This window comes from Halichoerus grypus, chromosome 15 (genome assembly GCF_964656455.1).
Source record: "Halichoerus grypus chromosome 15, mHalGry1.hap1.1, whole genome shotgun sequence".
Taxonomy (NCBI): Eukaryota; Metazoa; Chordata; class Mammalia; order Carnivora; family Phocidae; genus Halichoerus; species Halichoerus grypus.
In genome coordinates, this window is record NC_135726.1 from 57,270,595 (window position 1) to 57,288,526 (window position 17,932).

A 17,932-nucleotide genomic window follows, 5' to 3' on the forward strand; every position below is an offset into this window, starting at 1 on the left:
CTCTCTCTGTCAAATAAATAAATAAAATCTTAAAAAGAATAAAAGTAAAAATCTTAGTTCTCTCTCATCTTCCACCTGAATCATTTCTAGATCCCTATATTCAGGCTCACCTATTTTCTCTTCCAGGTGATCTGCTCTATTTCCAGTGCTTTCTAATGTATTATCCATCTCATTTATTGAGTTCTTCAGCTCCAGAATTTCCATTTGGCTCTTTTTTATAATTTCAATCTCTTTGGTAAGATATTCCTTCTGTTCATTAATTTTATTCCTGAGTTCGTTGTACTGACTTTCTGAGTTTTCTTGTAGCTCACTGAATTTCCTCATAGCAGCTCTTTTGAATTCTTTTTTTTTTTAAGATTTTATTTTTAAGTAGGCTTCACCCCACATGGGGCTCGAAAGCACAACCCCAAGGTCGAGTTGCACGCTTCACCCACTGAGCCAGCCATGTGCCCCAGCTTTTTCTTTTCTTTTCTTTTCTTTCCTTTCCTTTCCTTTTCTTTCTTTTCTTTTTTCTTTTCTTTTCTTTTCTTTCTTTCTTTCTTTGTTTCTTTGTTTCTTTCGCACGAGAGCAGGGCTGGAGGGGTGGGGAGGAAAGGGGCAGAGGGAGAAGGTGGGAGAATCTTAACCAGGCTCCACGCCCAGCACAGAGCCAGATGCGGGGCTCGATCTCAGTTCCCTGAGATCATGACCTGAGCTGAAATCAAGAGTTGGACGCTTGGGGCGCCTGGGCGGCTCAGTCATTAAGCGTCTGCCTTCAGCTCAGGTCATGATCCCAGGGTCCTGGGATCGAGCCCCGCATCGGGCTCCCTGCTCAATGGGAAGCCTGCTTCTCCCTCTCCCACTCCCCCTGCTTGTGTTCCCTCTCTCGCTGTGTCTGTCAAATAAATAAAATCTTTTTTTAAAAAAAGAGTTGGACGCTTAACCACCTGTGCCACCTAGGCACCCCACCTCACCTCTTTTGAATTCTTTATCAGATCACAGTATTGCGTCTTTGGGTTTGGTTGGTTACTGGAAAATTGTCATTTGCTTTTTGTGATGCTGTGCTGCCGTGATTCTTCATAGTGTTTGATGAGAAGTATCCCTGCCCCTGCACTTGAAGTAGTGAGCGCATTCTTACTTGGGTAAGGTTTTGTTCACTTTGATCTGATCTAATGGTTCAACGGGTAGGTCACTAGGAGCCTTTCTTCTGTGTTCCAGCAGGTGGCGCTAGGGCGCAAGTCTTGGTTTCTCTTGCCACAGCTGCCTCCCAGCTAAGCTTGGGAGCCTGTGAGGAAGCAGGTTGGGGAGAAGGTGGGGTGGCTCAGAGTGGGGGGAGGTGCGTGCTTAGCACTGCTGCTTCGGGTGTGTCCCTGCTGTAGGGAGTCCTCGAAGGGGTGATCCCGGAGCTCCCTCTGGGCAGACAGTGGGAGACTGTTCCTTCAGTTCTATCTGTTCGGTCTTGGAGGTCTCGCCTCCAAAATGGGGGTGTGGCTGAGGAGCAGGGGCCCCTCCAGCTGCAGCCAGGCTGCAGACTTTCACTCCTCACTTCATTGTCCCCCTCTTCCGCTCAGCCACCTGCAGGTCCCAGCCACCCACCTTCCATGCACACAAGGATGGATCTCTAGTGTCCTAGTGAGCAGGGCAGAGGTGCTTTTGTTCAGTTACAGATGTGGATTTGTTGTGCTCGGAAGGGAGAGAGAAAAGGACTGACTCCTGTCACCAGAATGCTAACATCCCTCCGGTTGTAAAGTCTCGAGCGAGTTTATAGAAGTGTATGTTCTTCATGCCACAGGAGACACGATGTCACTCGCCCAGAAAGCCGGGACCTGTGCTGTCAGCCTCGGCATCTGTCTGTGTACGTGGATCCTGGCACACAGTAGGGCCTCAACGAACACACGATGGCTGACTGACAAGATGCCCGGTATAAGGACGACTCACAGAGATTTTTTTCAAGAATGTGCAAAGATGCAAAGTCACCGTAACTAACCGTCTTCCTCCCACCCAGTGAATGCCACTTGAAACACCACCCCGTGGTCACCCACACCCACTTGAGGGGAGAAGGGCTGGCTCGGAGATGGAGAAAACCTTTTCCTCGCAGAGAAATACATGTGACAGTCTTAGCCCTGGCATTGAAAAGTTTTTGAACCGCTCTTTTCCATCGTCCCTTTTCATTCCCTGATGCTCCAAGCAGGACAAGGCTCCCTGCTTGGTGTCCTAAAACATACCTCAAAATCCAAGTGGATATTCCAGAAAGGGAAAGACATGCACTCTTCCCTTGTCCCACATGCAAGTGCATTTGTAGGTGTCTTCGTCAGCTCAGGCTGCTCTAACAGAAGACCATAGACCAGGTGGCTACACTAGCAAATGTTTATTCCCACAGTTCTGGAGGCTAGAAGTCAGAGACCAGGGTGCTAACATGTTTGGATTCTTAGCAAGTGCATTCTTCCCAGTTTACAGACTGCTGCCTTTTCCCCTGTATCCTCACATGGTGAAGAGAGATCATCTTTCTTGTGTCTCTTATAAGAAGAGACCAATCCCATTCATGAAGACTGCATCCTTATGACCTAATTCTCTCTCAAAGGCCCCACCTCCCAACACCATCACATTGGAGCTTAAGGTTTCTACGTGCGAACTTTTGGGAAGTGTTCTTACTCTTGGTTACCCTTTGGCTTCTGTGCATGCATGTGCTTTTTTCTCTCTCAAATAAGTAAAAATAAAATGTTTAGGAAAAAAAAGATTAAGACCTAAATGTAAAATCTAAAGCTATAATAGTTACATAAGAAAACATAGGAAAAAGATCTTTGTGACCTTGAGTTAAGCAGAGATTCCTTAGGACAAAATTCTCAAGCCATAAAGAAAAAATAATTCATAATTGGTGAGCTTAACCAAAATTTAAAACTTCTGCTCTTTAAGAGAGGTTTAAAAATGAAAAGACAAGTCAACAAACTGTAAGAAAAAACTTGCAAAGCAGATGTTTGTTAACAGACTTGTGACCAGAATGTGTATATATTCTTTTTTTTTAATTTTTAAAGATTTTATTTATTCATTTGAGACACAGAGATACAGAGAGAGAGAGAGAGAGCACGAGCAGGGGGAGAGGCAGAGGGAGAAGCAGGCTCCCCGCTGAGCCAGGAGCTGGTTGTGGGACTCGATCCCAGGACCCTGGGATCATGACCCGAGCTGAAGGCAGATGCTTTTCCATCTGAGCCACCCAGGTGCCCCTGTATATATTCTTGCAATTCAGTATTAAGAAGACAAATAACCCAATTAAAAATGGGCAAATAGGGGTGCCTGGGTGGCTCAGTCATTAAGCGTCTGCCTTTGGCTCAGGTCATGGTCCCAGGGTCCTGGGATCGAGCCCCGCATCGGGCTCCCTGCTCAGTGGGGAGTCTGCTTCTCCCTCTCCCACTCCCCCTGCTTGTGTTCCCTCTCTTGCTGTGTCTCTCTCTGTCAAATAAATAAATGAAATCTTTAAAAAAATAAAAATGGGCAAATATTTAATCAGATACTTTATCAGGAATTAAAATAAACGTCATATAGTGACAGATGGTGACTGTGCTTACCATGGTGAGCATCAAGTAACGTGTAGAATCGTTGAATCAATATGTTGTGTGCCTAAAACTAATACAACATTATATGTTGATTGTATTTTTTTAAAAAGATTTATTTATTCATTTGAGACACAGAGATACAGAGAGAGAGAGAGAGAGCATGAGCAGGGAGAGAGGCAGAGGGAGAGGGAGAAGCAGGCTCCCCGCTGAGCCAGGAGCCCGATGCAGGGCTTGATCCCAGGACCCTGGGATCATGACCTGAGCCGAAGGCAGATGCTTAACCATCTGAGCCACCCAGGCGCCCCTGATTGTATTTTTTTTTAAAGATTTTATTTATTTGACAGAGAGACAGAGGGAACGCAAGCAGGGGGAGGGGGAGAGGGGGAAGCAGGCTTCCCGCGGAGCAGGGAGCCCGACGTGGGGCTGGATCCCAGGACCCTGGGGGGATCATGACCTGAGCCTAAGGTAGATGCTTAACAACTGAGCCACCCAGGCGCCCCATTTGATTGTATTTTGATAAAAAATTTTTAAAAAGGCCAATAGTATGTGGGAAGACACTCAATATTATTAGCTATGAGGAAAATGCAAAATAAAGACACACCAAATAACTAGAGTAATGATCCCAGAAAGAGGTTCATCCATGTATGGAAATTTGGGGTGTGACCTAAGTGACATGTCATATTGGTGTAACCAAATTTAGAGTGTTCAGAGTGGCATAATCATTTGTTGGGTGGATTTTTATGCCCCGTCCTGTTCTCTGCTGCAGGTGAGGAGTACAGAAGAGGAAACCATCATCTTGTCCGGGAGGGGCTCTCAGCAGAGGTGAGAATGCACGATCCATTGGAAACTGTTCAGGGTCAGTGGGTCCAACTTCATCAACAGTCATCATTCCCCTCAGGAGCTGTGGGACCTGTAGGTGGAGAAGAACCGAGAGAGAGGTCAGGTGAGGGAGGAAAAGGAAGATATGATTTCTCCTGGCCTCCAAACACAGGTCTCCACCAGTGGAACTCTCCCCCCCTTCCTCCGTATCTGGGGATGTTGAAAGGGCATGGGAGTGTTAGTTAGTATGTCTACACAGTGATTAGGGCTTCTTCTGATTTAACGAGAGATAAGGAAGATGCTGAATGTTCTTGCAATGAACCAGACAGTCCTACATGGTAAGAAATATCCCACCAGAAATACCAATAAGCCACATTGAGAAACATAGGAGGTCCCCACAAGGCAAGTTTGGTGTTGACATGCCCCCTATCACTAGGACAGCCCATGAAAAAGAAGGGTGCTCAGTTGTTTACTTGGGTCCATGCAGAGACTCCTTGCGGCTCTGCCAGGCTTCAGCCAGGACAGCCCCCACGATAATCAGAAGGGGGGCCGCCAGACCCAGTCGGAGGTGGTTAATCTTGGTGTGATTTCCTGGTGCCCCATTTGAGGAAATTGAAAGAGACAAGCGTTCAGCACTGGCCACAGAGCACCCTCCCTCCTACTCGGTCAGAAGTCAGAGCCCATTTGTGTGTCCTGGTCAGTGAGCTTACCATCCTGAGCTGTCAGAGAGCAGAAGCGGAAGCGCCAGGACACAGAATGCACTGTATCCCATTGCCTAGGATGATGGTTTCTTAAAATTCCTAACCAACTAAAAATATATAAATGCACATTGGTGAGGGCCAAGGGAGAAGTCTACACATGCGATGCATCGTGACAAAGAAGAAATAATGCAAGGAGGAGAATGGATGGGGAAAGAGGGGAAGTCTTAAAACCCCCAAAGGCAGAGATTGTTGCTCGTCACAGGTTAGGTTTGTGGGGGAGAAAGTCGCCGTCCTGTATCACACTCTGTATGCGAGGGTCCCTTCCAACGTGATTCTTGGCTTGTGCTGGCTCCCAGGGGCTCGGTTCTCCCACCGTGACACTGAGAATGACAGCTCTGTAGAGAGAATACACTTGCACACGGGCTGTCTGATGACAGAGTCCCTGGTCCCTGAGCAAGACGGAGTCCCTGATCCAAGGATTTCCCCAGATCGAGAGGACCGAGATCTTGGCTTCCACTTTCTGGTTGCCCATGGAAGTCACTACTCCACAGTAACAGTGAGGAAAAGCAGGACAAACTGAAAAGTCTGTAAGTCTTGTGAGATCTGAAATGGCAGTGAGGTCACAGAGCAGCCCTCCGCCCCGCGACTGGAGAGGCCAACCCGTGAGTCCCGAGAATCAGAGTTTGCCGAGCAAAAACCCACAAGCCGAAACCTCCCTGGGGACCAGAGCCAGGTCCGGATGCTCGGCTTGGACAAACCTGGGAGTTAGGAACTCCGGGGAGCTGGTCACGGGGTCCCGGTCATGGGGTCTGGGAGTTTCACCTCCTGGAGTTCTACCAGGTTCTCCTAGTGAAGAGCCAAGAAAAACCCCCTCCTGCTTCTGGCAGGGAGAGGGGGAAACCCACTTTGAAATACAGCAGAGCACTGTGTTCTTCTTAACAAGGCCAGGGGAAACCAGCTCACTGGGCCTAACCTCCTGGGGTTTTGTCAGAGCTTAACTGACCTGGAAGAAGAGAAGCACCCAACCCCAGCCAGCTCTGGCCACCCTGTCCCACCATAGCAGGGGGACTGAGAAACCCTGTGAGGGTCACACCCCAGGGGCACAGGCTCTGTGCAAGTCGGAGTCCTAATCCTAGGAAAGATCCTACCAAGTCACTAAAGGCCAGTCTCCAGCAGTTCCTTTGCCCGGCGCATCATGGCTGGCCATCAAGAACAAAGGACAGGGTGTACTAAAAGCCAAAAAAAAAACCCCAAGCAAAAACAGTTTGAAGAGACATAGCAGCAGCAGAACCAGATGCAGCTATGGCAGAAATGCTGGAATGATCATCTCAGGAACTTAAGCCACGGTGACTCATATGCTAAGGGCTCTCGCAGGCAGAGTAGGCAGCATGCGAGAACAGATGGGCGATGTGAGCAGGGAGGTGGAAATCCGAAGAAAGACTCAAAAAGAAGCTCCAGAGACCAGAAACCCTGTGACAGGAATGAAGAACGCCTTTCGATGGGCTTGTGGGTGGACTGGGTGTGGCTGAGGGAGTGAGCTTGGTGCCTGAGGATTCACCAGCAGAAGCCTCCGAAACCAAGCAGCAAACAGAAACAAGGCTGGAAGAACACAGAAGGGAGTGTCCAAGGGCTGTGGACCAAGGTGTAACCCGTGCGTCATGGGATCAACAGGAGGAGAGAGAGAGAGAGAGAAACAAGAAATATGAGAAATAGCAACTGAGAATTTTCTCCAAATTTCAGACACAAAACCACAGATCCCGGAAACAGAGAACAGCAAGCAGGATAAGCATCAGAAATGAAGCAAAAAACAAAACAAAACAAGAACCCTACCTCTATGCGTATCCTTTTCAAACTAGAAAGGCAGAGGTTAAGAAACTCCCGAAGGAAACCAGAGGAGAAAACACCTCAGCTGCAGAGGAGCAATGGTAAGAATTGTATCCAACTTTCTGGATACGATGTGGGATGAGAGTGGAGTAAAGTATCAACGTGTTGAGAGAAAAAAACCACCGACCTAACATCCTGGACCCTGAGATACTATCCTTCAAAAGTGAAGAAATAGAGCCTTCCTCTGACAAACAAAAACCGAGGGCATTTGTTGCCAGTACACATGCCTTGCACGGAATGTGACCAGAAGTTCTTTAGCGAGAGGGGAGGTGATGTGGATCAGAAACCCAGATCCGCGTGGAGAGAGGCGAAGTATCATAGAAGGAATAAGTGCAGGTGAAAATAAGTTTCCTTTTTCCTGTCCTTCAGTCATCTAGAAGCTAAATGTTTGAAACGAGCACAGCAGCACTGTATTCGACTGTGTTTGCTTACATCCGTGTATGTGTTTGCGAGTAAGTGAAATGAACACGCCAAGGATGCAAGGCATGACAGCGAGGGGTTAGGGTTATTTTATTATAAAATCGTCCCAATCTTTACCTGTCACCCACAGTTCTAGCTGTTGCTGGGCCGTGAGGCCCAGGAAGGAGCCTCGGTTTGGTAGTATACACATGTGTAACTGCCACCGTCCCTGACTCTCCGAAGGCGAGGTGAGCCACGTTCCCTGATGGTCCCTGGGACGTCGATAGGCTCAGGAATTCCCCGCTTCAGCAGAGCCCACACGATAAATGCAATCTCGAGGTCTGTCTTCTGGCACTGAAGAGTCACGTTCTCTCCTGGTGTCACTGTAAGCCTCTTCTGATTGAGGAAGTTTGGTTTAGGTAAGCTTCCTGGAGGAGAAAGAGGGTCAGAAATAATGGGGAGAAGCTCAGGGTCCCCCTCATCCCTGGTGTCCTCAAAGGTCTTTCCAGGGAGCATGGGACCAAGGATACCAGACACACCTTTGCCCAGCTGTGGGCAAAGTCTTGTCGAGGATCAGAATTTCACTTTCATTAGTCTCCAAATCAGACTGCTCCTACTGTCCTCAGGCCCCTCTGTGGGAGCAGAGACCACTTCCTGTCCTCTCCTCTGAGTCCCTCTTCATCCTCTTATGCTGGGGGTGGGGGCAGATGGGTCAAGCCAGACTCTTTCTGGGACACTTCCTTCTCACCTGTAACCACGAGAAGGACATCTCTGGCTGGGGAACACTGGCGGGGGGCCTCTGTCCGGCAATATTTGCAGGTATATTTCCCCGAGTCTTGCCGACTCAGGTTAACGAGGGGGACTTCAGCCACTCTTCCTGAATGATCCACGGACACCATGGACTTTGAGGGTAGCAGGATTCTTCCCTTGCTGAAAGTAAACTCTACATTCCTGACAGGAGTCCAGCATCTTAGGGTCATGTTACTCTTGGCAGGAACCAAAAAGCTGGGTGAGGCTCTGAGGAAAGGCTTGGGGAGTATCCCCGAAAAGAAGTAGAGCCCGGGGCTGGATTTGATGAGCTCGCCAGTTCTCAGGGGGCCCTTTGATGAGATGTCACCTCACACCTGTCAGAATGGCACTCATCCAGAAAACGAGAGACGACAGGTGTCGGCGAGAAGGAGGAGAACAGGGAACCCTGTGCACTGTTGCTGGGAATGTAAGTAGGGGCAGCAGCTACAGAGAACAGTAGGGCGGTTCCTCAGAAAACGAAAAGTAGATCTACCCTTCGATGCAGCGACCCCACTTCTGCGCATACAGCTGAATGAAATGAAGACACCGTCTCGTAAAATTATCTGCACCGCATGTCCTCTGCAGCGTTATTTACAACAGCCAAAACATGTCCAGTGATGAGCGAATGGATAAAGAAAATTTGGTGTGTGTGTGTGTATAACGGAATATTATTCACCCACAGAAAGAAGGAAATATCGCCACTTGTGTCAGCATGGATAGATCTGGACGTATTGTTAAGTGAGATAAATCAGACGGGGGAAGACAAACACTGTATGATGTCATTTGTACGTGGAATCTAAAAAGGAAAAAAGAAGGAAAGAAATCGTAGATACAGAGAACAGACTGATGGTTGCCAGCGTGAAATGGGTGAAGTGGGTCAAAAGGTCCAGATCTCCAGTTATGAAGTTAGTCCTGGGGATGCAACATGCAGCACGGGGACTATAGTTCGCAATGCCGTAGTGCTTATTGGAAAGCTGCTGAGAGAGTAGATCTTAAAAGTTCTCATAACCAGAAAAAACAACCAAAAAATTGTTAACTGTGTGGTATGTAGGTTGACTACATTTATTGTGGTGATCATTTCCCAATATATACAAACTTTGAATCCGTTATGCACCTGAGACTAATACGATGTTATATGACCGTTACATCCAGAAAGAAAACATGGGGGCGCCTGGGTGGCTCAGTCGCTTAAGCGTCTGCCTTTGGCTCAGGTTATGATCCCAGGGTCCTGGGATCGAGCCCCATGTCGGGCTCCCTGCTCAGCCGGGGGTCTGTTTCTCCCTTTGCCCCTGCCTCCTGCTTGTGCTCTCTCCCTCAAATAAATAAATAAATAAATTCTTTAAAAAGAAAATGGGAAGAAGAAGCCTCTGCCCCTTGACGAGACCCGGAGAAGAAGAATCAGGGCTGCAGAACAAAGGTGAAGAGGGTATCACCAAGAATCACTCACCGTTGGTACCCCTGCTTCCTTGGCCAGCACACAGCCCTGCGAGAGAACCATCCATGTGACATGAGCATCCACCTGGAGCCCTGTCCTGAGGGGCCTCCCCGGGGGCTGCTGCTGAGCAGGGACCCTGGAGGTCATGCATCTGGGGCTTCTCATTTCCGCACACTGGACTGTGGCTGCAGCTCTGCTCTGGGCTCCTTCCCCACTCTCCCAGAAGGTCTCCTGTGCGGCTCACTCCTCCCATGGCCCCAGGACCTGGCCTGGTTCCACAGATGTCCAGAAGCCCTTCCATTCACATCCTCTGTCCAAACCACCCTTATTCTTAGCATTTGCTACTAGAGTCCGTGTTCTATTTCCTTGATTCCCCGTCCCCCAGGGAGGAAGGCAGGACCGTGCAGGAGATTGGTGAGCCTGGACTAGCACTGCTGCCGGTTTAAGTCCTGAGGATCACCAGACCGTGAGTGGGCCTGGCCCCCCCCGCAGACAGTCTCCTCTGTGATAAGAGCATCCCCCATAGTGAAGGCTGCTGGGTGCTCTGGGGGGCGTGAATTAAGACAGAAACGATTGGGTCATACAGTCTCCGAGTTTATAAAGTCTGCAGCTCAACATGTCACTACGTGGGAGCAGCTAGAAGGCAGGGACTCTGTTCTTCGCCTCAGCGTGCCCAGCGTCTGCACAGGTCCTGGCGCGTAGTAGGACCTCAGTGAACGCACACTGACCGGCTGACGAGATGCCTGTGTAAGCACAGCTCAGATTTTATAAGGAGGGTAAAAAATGCAAACTCATAGGGCTGTTTAAGTCCTATCTTAATCCTCAAGGGCCAGAAAAGGACAGGCCTTTCCAGATAGATACTGACTCCATTTACGAACCTGACTGTTGCTGGGTCCTCCACTAAATTGTGATTCTTTTTTTTTGGAGATGACCGATGTCCGTTCATCCTGTTGTATTCTTGGCACCGTCTGGAAGTCTCCACACAGTAGATGGTCCGTTCATTCAAACAGTGCAAACTTCCGACACCTGCCGTCATTCCTCCCTCCGGCCCCTGGGATGACGCCGTCCTCACCCACGTCTGTGTGGCTGGATGGTGCAGCGCACCCTTTTGTGGGAAGGAGCTCGTGAGGACAGCCTCAGCCTTTTGTGCTAAAACGTTTCTGAGCCCATCTTTTCCGTTATGTATTTTCATCCCTTATTTCTCCAAGCAGGACAGAGTGCACTGCACAGCGCCCTAAAACAGATCTCGGGAACAGACCATGTTTCTCCCCTGTCCCACACAACGGCTGTGTTTGTAGCAGACTCCAACACTGGCTATGCATTGGGCTCCCCGGGGCACTGTGGAGGCTCCCAGCGCAGATGGTGACATCAGCAAGATGGTGGGCTGCAGGGGCCCCGGTGCTCGGGTCCCCCACAAAAACAAGAACAAATTGAAAGCACAGCTACCAATGGGTGGAAATAGCTCCGGGGAATCTCTGGACTGCAGCGAAGAGGCAGCAGAGATGCTGAGAGCTCAAAAAGCAGGTGTGGCCACGTAGGGAAGCGAGGTCAGCCTTTGACCTGCAGCCCTGCAACTCCCAGGCCAGAGCAGCTGGGCGCCGGGGGGAGATCCCCTCGGAGGGCTTGTACCGCGTGGGGGAAGGGAGGGCAGGAGAACCCCAGCAAGCCTCACCCCAAGAGCCCCACGGTATTCACCCGACGCTGACCCCAGCTGACAGTGGCCCACAGTCCCAGCCACTGGGGCTCCCTGGGACCGGAGCTGTCACTGCCGTGGGACCTGCCCCAGGAGCCCCAGTTGCTGCCGTGCCCTGTCATCCCAGGGCCTGTGCCGCTGCTGCGTCCCCCTACCCGGCTGCGCTCCCGAGACCCGGTCCCGGGGGAGGCCTGCACTGGCCCACACCTCAGGCACTAGGGCAGTCGCCCTCGAGGAAAGCCTCCGCCCGAGCCAGACCCGAGAGGCCAGGAGAGGCGACCGCTCCCTCAAACGTGCACCACTAGCAGTGTGAAAAAGCAAGGCAGACAGCACCATCAGGGAACACAGCTGTTCGCCAGGAAGGGACTCCAGAGAAGCAGAGCACTCTAAGTTACCAGAGAAAGAATTTAAAGTAACGATTTTGAGGAAGCGCCGCAGCATTCAAGAGAAGACGTGTTCGCAACTCCGTGAACTCCAGAAAGCACGGATGGAGAAGACAGACGTTCAGCAAGAAGCAAGACCCCCAACTGGACAGAGCCTGGTCTCTGTGCACTAAAGCCCTGGGGCCTGGACCCTTGTCCCTCCTGCCCAGTCCCTGCCGACAGGTGGAGCCCCCCGGCGGACCCTTCCCCGTTGTAATGACCATGCTGGGTGGGCAGGATGTGCGCCGTTTCGGCTGTTGTGTAACTCTGCGTAAAGGTGGAGGATTCACACCGCACACGGAGCAAAGGGAGCGGACAGGGCGGTGTGAATGGGATCTCTGTGGACAGGAGTGTGAAGGCTTAGAGAATGTGCAGGCTGCTGTTTGCCCAGAGCTGGTGGAGAATCAGGGCAGAGGAGGGATTAAGGAGTGAGAGTCCAGTTCATCTCGGTTAAGAAAAGATTCTCAGCATCATGAAGCAGGTCCTAAGCGACTCCCATTGGAACTCGGTACCCTCGCCCTGCCGTCTCCTGACTGATGATCACACAGGGTTCTGAAACATCCAGACCTCTTCAGTTCCTGCCTTTGCAACACCCGCCATCACTCACCCCTGCAGAGACTGCTGGGGGCGGGGAACTGGGACCCTCTACTGCCTCCCAAGTGGGGTATCCCTCTGAGGCTTGAGGGCTTCACCCAACGTGGTTGGAAGAACATGTTGACTGGATACACACTTGACCACCTGGCTTCTTATCTAACTGGCATCTCGTGTCAACTCTGCACATCACCTATACAGTGATAAGAGGAGACCATTCTCAGAAGTCTTATCTCACAAGGGGTCAGTGCCTCGGAGCCTGATAACAGGGGCACACATTCTGTCAAGGACAGAAGAGAGCAGGGACCTGCATTCTTCAGTGACAGATGATGGAGACTTCTCTGTGAGCGATTTCCAGCAGAAATAGCACCTGAGCCAGGGAGGTGGGGATGATGGAAGGATTCATTCCCCCATGGAAATAACAGTAATCTTCCTATGCATACACAGTCTCTAGTCACTGTGATGGCCCTGCAGATGGTCATAATTATCCTCATTGTATGGATAAGGAAGTCAAGCCCCAGCACCATGTGATGTATTTCAAATGCAGTCAACCAGCATGTGTAGGAGTGGAAGCCCAGAACACACACCTGATTCACTCCTCTCCTGGAAACGCAGGTGGGCGGCTTACGATGTGGACCCCTTCACCATCCCAAGATGACGCTTTTAGATCTAGTCTAGAGTATTGGAATCAGAGGAATGTGGTGAAGACAGAGCTAGGCCATGGCGGCCACTGCCTGGAGACCATGCCCACTCCCCTTGTGGACACCAGGCTTTCGTGGTGCCTACAAACAGACCTCCTGAGATGCACTTCCTTCCCACACTTGTTTGAATCACTCCTGTGTCACCTCTTTAGATTCCTCAACCTGTGTCTGACACTCCCCCTGAGGACATTTATACTCTGAAGACCCCATGCACACATTCCTCTTAATATCCCGTTATGACTGGGCAGAAACAGCAGTGATTTTGGAGCCAGAGAGGCCTGGGTTTGAATGCTGACTTTTCTGCTCCTTTTCTGTGTGGCCATGAGCAGGAACCCTCAGCTTTTGGTCTCAGGGACCTCATCTATTTCTACGGGCCTAGTTCCCATCACAAAGGATACTTTGCATTGCTTAGAGTGGTATTTCCCACAGCATGAGCTAGGAACCATAGGTGCTCTGTGGGATGATTTTAGGGGATTCAGTGACTAGCATTCTGTAGTACTGATCACGGCTTCAGAAAGTTACTTCAGTAACTTCCAGTCATGTTAAGCCCTTTTATCACAGCGAGGATAAAGGCTCAGGTAGGGATGGGCACCTCTGTGTCTTGCTAATCACCCTTCTAACAAGAGGTGAGCCATCTTGGGCTCAGAAACTTGACCAGCAACTGCACATGGCTAGAAATCCTAACATTTTCTTCTTTCTCCTCCTGCATACACTTACAGAAACCTTCCATTCTTAGTAAGTGAATCTGGATTATTGTTGAAAGTATTGCTTGAAAGTGTTCATCCTCCAATAGAAAATACCGAGTCGCTAAAACTAAAACGTTAAGTAGAGGGAATGTGGGCGCAGAGCACAGTCATGGATACGGAAGGTAAAATTTTAAACGTTGACATCACTTGTTAGAGGAAGCCTGTCTGGAGCTGCCAGCGGGGCCCTGACACCTGTGAGCTGTGAATGAAGACAAGCAGATGGTACTCCCTTCCCACTTCATTACCTTCCCTAGGTCTCTCACTCAGTCCACCCCGTCTCGAAACCCAGTATATGCAGTCCAAGGAACTTACCAAAGCAGACAAGGGAGAGGAACGCAGGGATCATACTGGCCCTGCAGCCTGCTCTAGGGGCCCTGCTTCAGTGTTGCAAGCATGGGAGGGAGGAGAGCCCCCCCCCCCGGTGGCATCTCTGGCCAACCCTCCCCTTCCGTCCTCTCCTGTGACTCGTGGGCTTCGTGACTTACCCACATCCCTGTAGTGAGAACCAGGTGTGTGCATGAACAGCCCCACAAGCAACCACTTCTTTTGTCAAAATCCTCATCTGAACACACTCAACCACAGGTCCCAATTTTAACTTAGAAAAGCCCTCAGGGACCAGAGGATTCTCTTTGAGGAGACAGAATCAGGTTGATATCAAGAGTATTGCCCATTCCCTAGTTAGTGGGAAAGATGCTGGGCACCAGGATGAAATGAGGTCATCAGCACTGCTGAATAAGTTTTTGAATGGCTATAGTGAGACATTCATCAACATCCTTAAAAAGTCCGTGAAACACTGCCACCCGTCTGCCCAAACACACACACACAAGGGTCTTCCGTCTTGGAAGGTTTTTATCTACATAGTTATTGATGAAACAAACAAAAATATCAGGCTAAAGAAGTTGGAACAACGTGATTAACCAATTTGACCTAATTAATATTTTTGGAATCCTGCTACACCCAGCAATTACAGAATGTATATTATTTTCAAGGACACATGGAGCATTTACCAAAATAGGTATATGCACTGTTAAAAAGCAAGAAGGAAGGAAAGCAAAAGGAGGAAGGTTTGTGTCTCTCCCAAGTGAGAGCTCTAGATGCTAGTTTAATACGTATTTAGGAGCTTGGAGCCTGCAGTGGTTACCTTGGACTTACAGTAGTTTAAACATGTCCATATATTCTTTTCTATTCATCACATCAAAAGTTAGAGTCAAAATCTCCTCTCCTTGAACATGGGCCATTTTTTAGTGGTTTGTTTCTAATGACTAGAATGCAGGAAAGTGTGCAGGGAAGGGTGAACTCAGCTGGCCTGCCTTGCTCAAACACCGCATATTACTAAGAAAAGCCTGTCTTCCCCTCAGGGCTTACCTTTGGCAGCTCCTGGGGGATGGGCTCTGAGCCATTGGAATATTCTGCCGGGTCAGTGCAGCAGGGAGTGTGGTGTCCCCTCTGCAGGTCTGCACAAATCTTTGTAGATAATCACATGCTCTGAGAGGATTTTTTTAGGAAATCTTTAGGGAAAGTGAAGTGTTAAACATCGATCTAACAAGACAAGTCAAAATGGTGTGCCACTTGCTAGGAGGTAGTGAGAACCCAAGATCATGTTTGTGAAGGTCCTATTGAAGATTCACAGATAACCTGAATCTAAATGTGAGGAGAAAGGAAACTAACCGACCTGAGACCTGTTCTGCAAAGTAACTGGCCTGTAATCTCAGGTCCTGAAAATCAAGGGAAAACCATTCAAGAGTGAAGAAGATGAAACATGGCTGCTAAATGCAACACGAAACCCTGAACTGGGTCATCTTGCTGCAAAAGGAGGTCCTGAAGCAATTGGCAGAATTCAGACGAGCTCTGAGTACTAGAAGGCAGTCGTGGATCAGTGTCTAGTCCTGACTCCGAGGTGTCCCGTGGTCATAGAGGAGAATGCTGTATTCATAGATCACACAGGATCACACAACGGTTTGAATGTTGGGAGCATCACTATTATGCACTCTTGATTGGTTTGCAAATCAGAAAGCTTTCATGTTGTACTTGGAAACCATGTGTAGGTTTGAAGTTGCTGCAAAATGAAATATCTACAAAGTGCGTCTTTCTTTAAAAAGATGTTATTTGTATGGTGTGAGATTATTTTAATTTTTTTTAAAGTAGGCTCCATGCCCAACGTGGGCCTGGAACTCACATCCCTGAGGTTAAGAGTCACATGCTCTGCTGACTGGAGCCAGTCCGGCACCCCATGAGATTATTTTAATCTTCATTTTCTGTGTTTTCTAATTTGATATACACTCCTTTTATTCCATTATATAGATGTTATTTAGGTTTTCCTTAAGAATCAATAATGGAAACATTCCCATTATTAATAGATTTCATGAACTACTGTAAGCTGAATAAATACCAAAGAAAGCTCCATGCATTTTATATCTTTTGTAGTGTTCGGTAATTGAAAATTGTTGCTCCATAATAATTCTTAGTTCAAAAATTCACTAGTATACGGGGCGCCTGGGTGGCTCAGTCATTAAGCCTCTGCCTTCAGCTCAGGTCATGATCCCAGGGTCCTGGGATCGAGGCCCACATCGGGCTCCCTGCTCAGCGGAAAGCCTGCTTCTCCCTCTCCCACTCCCCCTGCTTGTGTTCCCTCTCTCACTGTGTCTCTCTCTGTCAAATAAATAAAATCTTTAAAAAAAATTCACTAGTATAGACTAGGGTTTTTATGTCAAAAAGAGAATCAGGAATCAAACTTTGATACTGAAGAAGTTTTAAGAATTTCTTAATCAAATTATTAAGTATTTTCCTTGTGCTTATTCTTAAATTGTGTCTTATCTTTCTTATATGTTTTCTCTATAGCAGGTATGATAAAAACAATAAAGACCAGCCAATAAATACAAAAAAAAAAAAAAAAAAGAGTAGGTAAAATTCATGTCCTAGGGTTGGTCCTCTGACTATAAGAAAGAATAAGAACTTTATTTCACGAATAGAAATCTCTCTATTCAATATACTTTTGTGGGGGGGGGGGCGGGGGGAGAGGCAGAGTGAGAGGGAGAAAATCTTAAGCAGACTCCATGCTGAGGGCAGAGCCCGATGTGGGGCTCCATCCCACAACCCTGAGATTATGACCTGAGCCGAAATCAAGAGTCAGACGCTTAACTGACTCATCCACCCAGTCACCCCTGCAATATACTTTTCATATGCTATGCCTTTAAGCATTGTTTTCCATAATCTGATAAATAGGGTCAAGTGGAGAAGTAGTTACAGCAATTCCAACTAAAGATATACAAGCACTTCCTTAAATAATAGGGGTAGACAGGCAAGTCAGCCATCTCCTATATGGGTTGATTTGTGGCCCCCAAAAAGATGTTGAACTCCTATCCTCCAATACCGATGAATGTGAAATAGGGTCTTTGCAAATGTACACTTGTTCAGATGAGGACATTAGGGTGTGTCTAATTCAGTATCACTGGTGTCCTTATAAAAAGAGAAGAGACACAGAGGGAGTAGACCAGGTGACCAGAGAGGCAGAGAGTGGATTGATCGCTCTGGAAGGCAAGCACGCCAAAGATGTAGCAAGGCTAGAAGCTAAGAGAAAGGCAAGGAACAGATCTCCCCCTAGACCCCTCAGAGAGAACATGGCTTTTCCAGTACCTTGATTTCAGACTTCTAGCCTCCAGACTTCAGGAGAATAAATGTTTATTGTTGAGAGCCACCCAGTTTGTGGTACTTTGTTGCAGCAGGTGAGGAGATGTATACAGTCACTAACGTTGATTACATCATTCCATACCAATATCCAGCAAATTTTTGATTAACCAAAGAATTCCTGATAGGCTCAACACCAACCTCAGTCAGATCCTTCAGATCTTAGGGGTTTGGGGTCCTTCTGTGTGAGTTAGTGCTTGAGGCCTGAATTCATGAATTTGACCATGTCTGGGCACTGATTTCACATGAATGAAAATCTTTTCTTTTCTTTTCTTTTTTTTTTTTAGTAGCAGAGGTATGATTTATTTATTTTTTTTAATTTTTTTATTGTTATGTTAATCCCCATACATTACATCATTAGTTTTAGATATAGTGTTCCATGATTCATTGTTTGTGCATAACACCCAGTGCTCCATGCAGAACGTGCCCTCCTCAATACCCATCACCAGGCTAACCCATCCTCCCACCCCCCTCCCCTCTAGAACCCTCAGTTTGTTTTTCAGAGTCCATCGTCTCTCATGGTTCTTCTCCCCCTCCG

General features: G+C 48.3%; 1 long non-coding RNA gene across 2 annotated transcripts in view; it reads left to right on the plus strand.

Annotated features, from left to right (window-relative positions):
- LOC144380211 (uncharacterized) overlaps nucleotides 1-17,932 on the plus strand; it is a 34,251-nt gene that overhangs the window by 3,887 nt on the left and 12,432 nt on the right. The window contains exons 2-3 of one of the 2 annotated variants that reach the window (XR_013444133.1): nucleotides 4,297-4,352; nucleotides 10,485-16,111. This is a non-coding gene — a long non-coding RNA (uncharacterized LOC144380211). Of the gene's footprint in view, nucleotides 1-4,296; nucleotides 4,353-10,484; nucleotides 16,112-17,932 lie in introns of those variants that run through there. The other variant, XR_013444132.1, reaches the window with a different exon arrangement.